Here is a 5,555-nt window from a genome sequence, read left to right as displayed (position 1 = left end):
CTTCCTGCTGCCTTCCCTCGTCCTTTCCCCATAAATCCTGTTTGACAAATTCAGGCCAAGGGCAGTTGTTCTCAACAGAGATGGCTTCCTCTTTAGGATTACATCTTTCAGAGTCGTCGGACGAGCAGGTGGGCCTGTCCTAGCTGAGGAGCGGACCCCACGCACAGCTCACGCCTCCTGAATTTGCAAGCAGCAGCGGCGAAACTCGGAACTTGAAGAGATTGCCAAGGTGGTACAGAATTGAAAACATTTCCGCATGGGTCGTGTTACTTGCGGCGGCGGGAGGAAGTGGTTGGGGGGCTGCAGCGGGGGGTGGGGAAGGGCTAGAAGGAGAGAAAACAGACATAATTAGAAAGTGTGTGCTCCAGACATTTCCCTCCCCTTCCTGATTTATTTTATGTCCCCTGAGCTGGATGCCAAGTCGGATGCCAAGCTGGCACACAGGTTTTCAGAAATGAATGGGGTGCTTGAGGCCTCCAGAATGAAAATGACACTCTTTAAGTGCACACTCGGTGATGGGGGCAGGGGGCGTCTCCTCACACACAGATGCCCTGTGAACAAGAAGCCTCCTCTATGCTCTCCTCACCTCGCCCACGACGTCCTGGAAGCCAGCAGCTGCCTGAGGGGAACCCGCTCGGGGCTGTGTCTGAGTAATGAGCCTTCTTTTTAAGATCTCTCTTGTTTATCCCAGTCCATTCGGAGGATTCCACTCAATGTGAGTAGCTGCTCAAGGCTTGTTAAAAACAACTGTCCTTATTCCTTAATTAGCACAAGAGAACTTGAGATAAAAAAATATTTACATGTGTTGTTTCTTCCTTTCTCTTATTTTTTTTTTTTCGGTAAATAGCAAACAGGGTTGTCCTTTGATGCTCGTCTTTCCCGGCGTGCCCGGTGTTTTAATTGGACCACTCCCTGCACTTCGGGTCTTTGGCAGCAGGACTGTGTGGGTGGAAGAGGTCTGGGCTGTCTCCTCCTCAGCCAGGCGGAGCAGACGCCCAAGGGAAGCCGGAGAGAGGTCTTTCTGAAGTGGGAGAAACAAGACACAGAAGAGCTGTCCCACTCCTACTGGCAACTGCCTTTCGAGTCGGGTATGGAAGGGATCAGGGCTCCCCCAAGGCTCAGTGGTAAAGAATCCACCTGCAAAGCAGCGGCTACAGGAAACAGGAATTTTATCCCTGGGTCAGGAAGATCCCCTGGAGGAAGGCATGGCAACCCACTCCAGTATTCTTGCCTGGAGAATCCCATGGACAGAGGAGCCTGGTGGGCTACAGTCCATGGGGTCACAGTCAGACACGACAGAAGCAACTTAGCATACACAGGGAACCAAAGGTTGTTGTTGTTGTTACTCAGTTGCTAAGTTGTGTCTGACTCTTTCCGACCCCATGGACTGCAGTATGCCAGGCTCCCCTGTCCTTCACTATCTCCTGAAATTTGCTCAGATTCATGTCCATTGAGTCGGTGATGCCATCCAGCCATCTCATCCTCTGTCGCCCCCTTCTCCTCCTGCCTTCAATCTTTCCCAGCATCCAGGTCTTTCTCAATGAATCAAGGGTTACACATCAAGATTTTGAAGGGAATTATGGCTATCTTGAAAATGATCATGGATAGAAAGTTCTAGAAATCTAGGTCTTCCCCTCTCCCAACACACTTTGAATATAGCTTGAAAAAAGTCATTGTTTATCATGACCAAAATGTTCCTATCTGCAATCTGTTGAAATGAGAGTTGACCAAAAATCCATAGTGAGATATAGAAGACAGACTTATTTCTCGGCACATACAACCATGGGTATGTGGGAAAGGGCCCTGACTTTCATCTGTAAGTTGCAAAACAGTGATTTGGATGCCTGCTTCTTCATTCCTTCCCAGCAAATGCGAACTCTGGCAGACTCTTTTGCCCTTTCTTCTCTGAGAGGTGCAGAGTTCCAAAGAGGAGTGTGGAAAAGGAGGACGGTCAAGGATCAAGGTTCAAAGGAAGGACACAGGAGAGAAAAAGAGAGAGTTGGTAAGAACAGCTTCAGCCCAGGAGTCAAGAAATCTGAGTCTGAGTCTGTCATTGGACACTGAACAGCAACAGTAGCAATTTAAATAATACTAGCACTTACTGATGCTGAGCAGGGCCCTGGGGGCTCCCAGGCCCGGAGGCCTTTTTGTCCCCCTACTTCTTCTTTTTTTTTTTCTTGTCATTAACTTTATTTTTATTTTTTGGAGAATTTTGATCCTTTTTTTTTTTTTTAATTTTTATTTTTACTTCATTTTACTTTACAATACTGTATTGGTTTTGCCTTACATTGACATGAATCCACCACGGGTGTACATGCGTTCCCAAACATGAACCCCCCCTCCCACCTCCCTCCCCATAACATCTCTCTGGGTCATCCCCGTGCACCAGCCCCAAGCATGCTGTATCCTGCATCGGACATAGACTGGCGATTCGATTCTTACATGACAGTATACATGTTTCAGTGCCATTCTCCCAAATCATCCCACCCTCTCCGCTCTACGCCTCTGTGTCTCTTTTGCTGGCTTGCATACAGGGTCATCATTGCCATCTTTCTAAATTCCATATATATGTGTTAGTATACTGTATAGGTGTTTTTCTTTCTGGCTTACTTCACTCTGTATAATTGGCTCCAGTTTCATCCATCTCATTAGAACTGATTCAAATGTATTCTTTTTAACGGCTGAGTAATACTCCATTGTGTATATGTACCACAGCTTTCTTATCCATTCATCTGCTGATGGACGTCTAGGTTCCATGTCCTGGCTATTATAAACAGTGCTGCGATGAACATTGGGGTACATGTGTCTCTTTCAATTCTGGTTTCCTCGGTGTGTATGCCCAGCAGTGGGATTGCTGGGTCATAAGGCAGTTCTATTTGCAATTTTTTAAGCCCCTACTTCTTACAGGCAAGACTCCAGCCTCCGAGACCTTCTCTGAGTCCCAACAGTCCAGTCAGTCGCTGCTTGCTCCTCTTTCTCACACTTTCAGTAACATTACTGCATAGCAAGTACCTAATACTCTCAGTATTACCGGGACTTGGAACTTCACCAGCCCGACGGAACGAGGGAGGGGGTGCACTCTTGGGCCCACGCTGAGGATGAGGAGGCAGCTCTGGATCTCTGAGAGACTGCCCATGGTCACGCCGATCCCAGAAGCCCATCTGGCATTTGTGATCGTGACGCTGCCTCGCCTCGCTGGTGCGTGGGGACCATTACCGCCCGTGCCCCCGACCTCTGCAAATGAGCCGGCCTCAGCAGATGTTTTCAAAGCTCCTCCCAGGCCTTCCTGCAATCAGTGTCCACCCTACCTTCTCCTCCTACTCGCCCTTTCCTTAAGATGTAATACAAGAAGGTAGCATCCTTGGCTCCTCGAGGCTGCTGTAGAGAAAGGGGAGGTGAGCGTGTAACACCTGACATTGTCTCTTCACACCACTTCCTGGGTCCTTTGAGAGGAGCCTTCATGTTTCAAGCGAAATATTTGGGTTCATCAGGCCCCGAGCAGACCTTGTTGGACATCCCTGTAGGTGAGCACTGAGGTGTAACAGTGTGGGAGCAACACCGAGATGCCTGGAGGATAAAGCAGCCACGGATGAACCTTGAAGACGTTACGATAAGTGAAATAAACCAGACGCAACAGGGCAAATACTGCATGATCCCACTCATAAGAGCTGCTGCTGCTGCTGCTGCTGCTGCGAAGTCGCTTCAGCCATGTCCGATTCTGTGCGGCCCCAGAGACGGCAGCCCACTGGCTCCCCAGACCCTGGGATTCTCCAGGCAAGAACACTGGAGTGGGTTGCCATTTCCTTCTCCGCTAGAGAAGCCAAATTCACAGAGACACAGAGGAGGATGGCGGTTACCAAGCCCTGGGGGAGGAGGAAGCAGAGGCTCATGTTTAAAGAGCACAGAATTCCGGTTTGGGAGGATGAGAAAGTTCTGGAGTGGTGAGGGTTGAACCCTGTGAATATACTTAATACCACTGAACTGCCAACTTAAAAATGGTTAAAATGGCTAATGTCATGCTGTGTGCATTTTCCCACAATAAGAAAGAAAATAAATGAACATATCAAAAAGTATCTTATTGTTTGTTTGTGATTATATAATATGCATTTGTTAAAATTAAACACAGAGAAGTATAAAAATCAAGACAAAGCAATTTGCACCAACTAGATCTCACTCTCATTGTGACTTCTATCCAGTCTTCCCTTTGCATCTCTCTATGCATCTAATATGTATACAGAAACTCACATGTTTGAGTTCATAATGTATAAGCAGTTACTTTCCCTTCACGCTGTATTCTGAGCACTCGTCAAGCAGTTAAGATTTACCTGTAAACACCATGGTAATGGCTGCATCCTAGTTCAGGCATGCTGTAACTTCTGGAGCCCTCTCTCTGTTTTGGACTTCAGGTTTTCTGATTCTTTTACTTTGTAAATAGTGTTAATGCTGTCATCTTAGTACACTCGTCTTTGCCTGCCTCTGGTTATTTCCTTCTAGAAATAGAGTTACTGGGTCAAAGGACAGGCTCTATACTTGAAAAACTGTTTCACTGCTTCTGTGCATGTGTTTGCGACCTAGTTTCAGAAGCCCTTTCCCTGTCCTTTGCTCGTCTGGGGACTGTTTGAAGCCCCTGGAGTCCCATCCTCTTTTGGTCCATGCTGGCTCAGTGGTCCTCACATTTCTGCCTCCCAAAAGGCGGCTTTTAGGGGAGATGTGTTTGAATGTTGATCAGACCCTAGACCAAACTTAGAGATCTGAGCAAAAGAGGCCATCTGGGCAAAATCGAAAGAGACAGGGTCTGAGGTTTTGTTTGTGCAAACGTGGCTCATTTCTCATGGGAAGGTGTGAAGTTAGGGTGGCGCGCAGCTGCCCCAGCTCCGTCCTGTCCTGGCTGTTTACTAGTGCATTGGGGGCACTTCTTGCTTTGAAGGAGCAAGGAAAGTGGAATCTTGCTGAGACTTCTGGCTGCTGGTCCACAGGGGGTTAAAAATAGCCTGAACCACCTCGTCCTTTGGGCTCCCCCTGCGTTCTGTCACTTGTTCACTCTCAAGTGACACACACAGACCCACCCCAGTAGAGGACACAGCGCATCTCTGATCCCCAGGCGATTTTTGGCTTCAAAAGCCCTTCTTGCATCCTTTCCTCACGGTCGGCTGACTCTTTCTCTCACTGTTTCCCGACTTCTCTGTGCCTCCCTCCCACTCTTCGCAGCTCAGCTCAAATGCGATTTTCACATGGAAGCTTTTGCGACCCTTTCAGGCTAGATCAACACTCTTAACGCTCTTTTCATAGAGCTTTTCACAATTTGTAATTATCCTAATTTGGGTAATCGTCTGGCTGATGTATCACTTAATGTTTTCATTCAACAAATATTTTTAAGTGCCTCTGTGGTGTGCCAGGAATGGTACTGTTTGCTCGGGTTACAGGGATGAGCAAAATAGATTTGGTTTCTTTTCTTGTGGAGCTGACAGTCTAGTGGGAAATGTACAAATAAAAGTCTGACTGCAGTTTTCAACAAGGGCTATAAGGAGGATTGAAGCTGGTACTATGGCAGAGAC

The 5,555-nt window shown here is 47.5% G+C and overlaps 1 long non-coding RNA gene across 1 annotated transcript; it reads left to right on the top strand.

The window, feature by feature from the left end:
- The first annotated feature begins 296 nt into the window (after positions 1–296).
- On the top strand, positions 297–4,073 carry LOC132657252 (uncharacterized). The gene is made up of 2 exons (XR_009595123.1): positions 297–715; positions 848–4,073. It is a non-coding gene; the product is annotated as an uncharacterized LOC132657252 (long non-coding RNA).
- The last annotated feature ends 1,482 nt before the right edge of the window (positions 4,074–5,555 follow it).

Source organism: Ovis aries, chromosome 10 (assembly GCF_016772045.2).
Source record: "Ovis aries strain OAR_USU_Benz2616 breed Rambouillet chromosome 10, ARS-UI_Ramb_v3.0, whole genome shotgun sequence".
In the NCBI taxonomy this organism is placed as follows: domain Eukaryota; kingdom Metazoa; phylum Chordata; class Mammalia; order Artiodactyla; family Bovidae; genus Ovis; species Ovis aries.
Note: the sequence above shows the minus strand (reverse complement) of the source record. Positions and strands in the feature narration are given on the sequence as shown.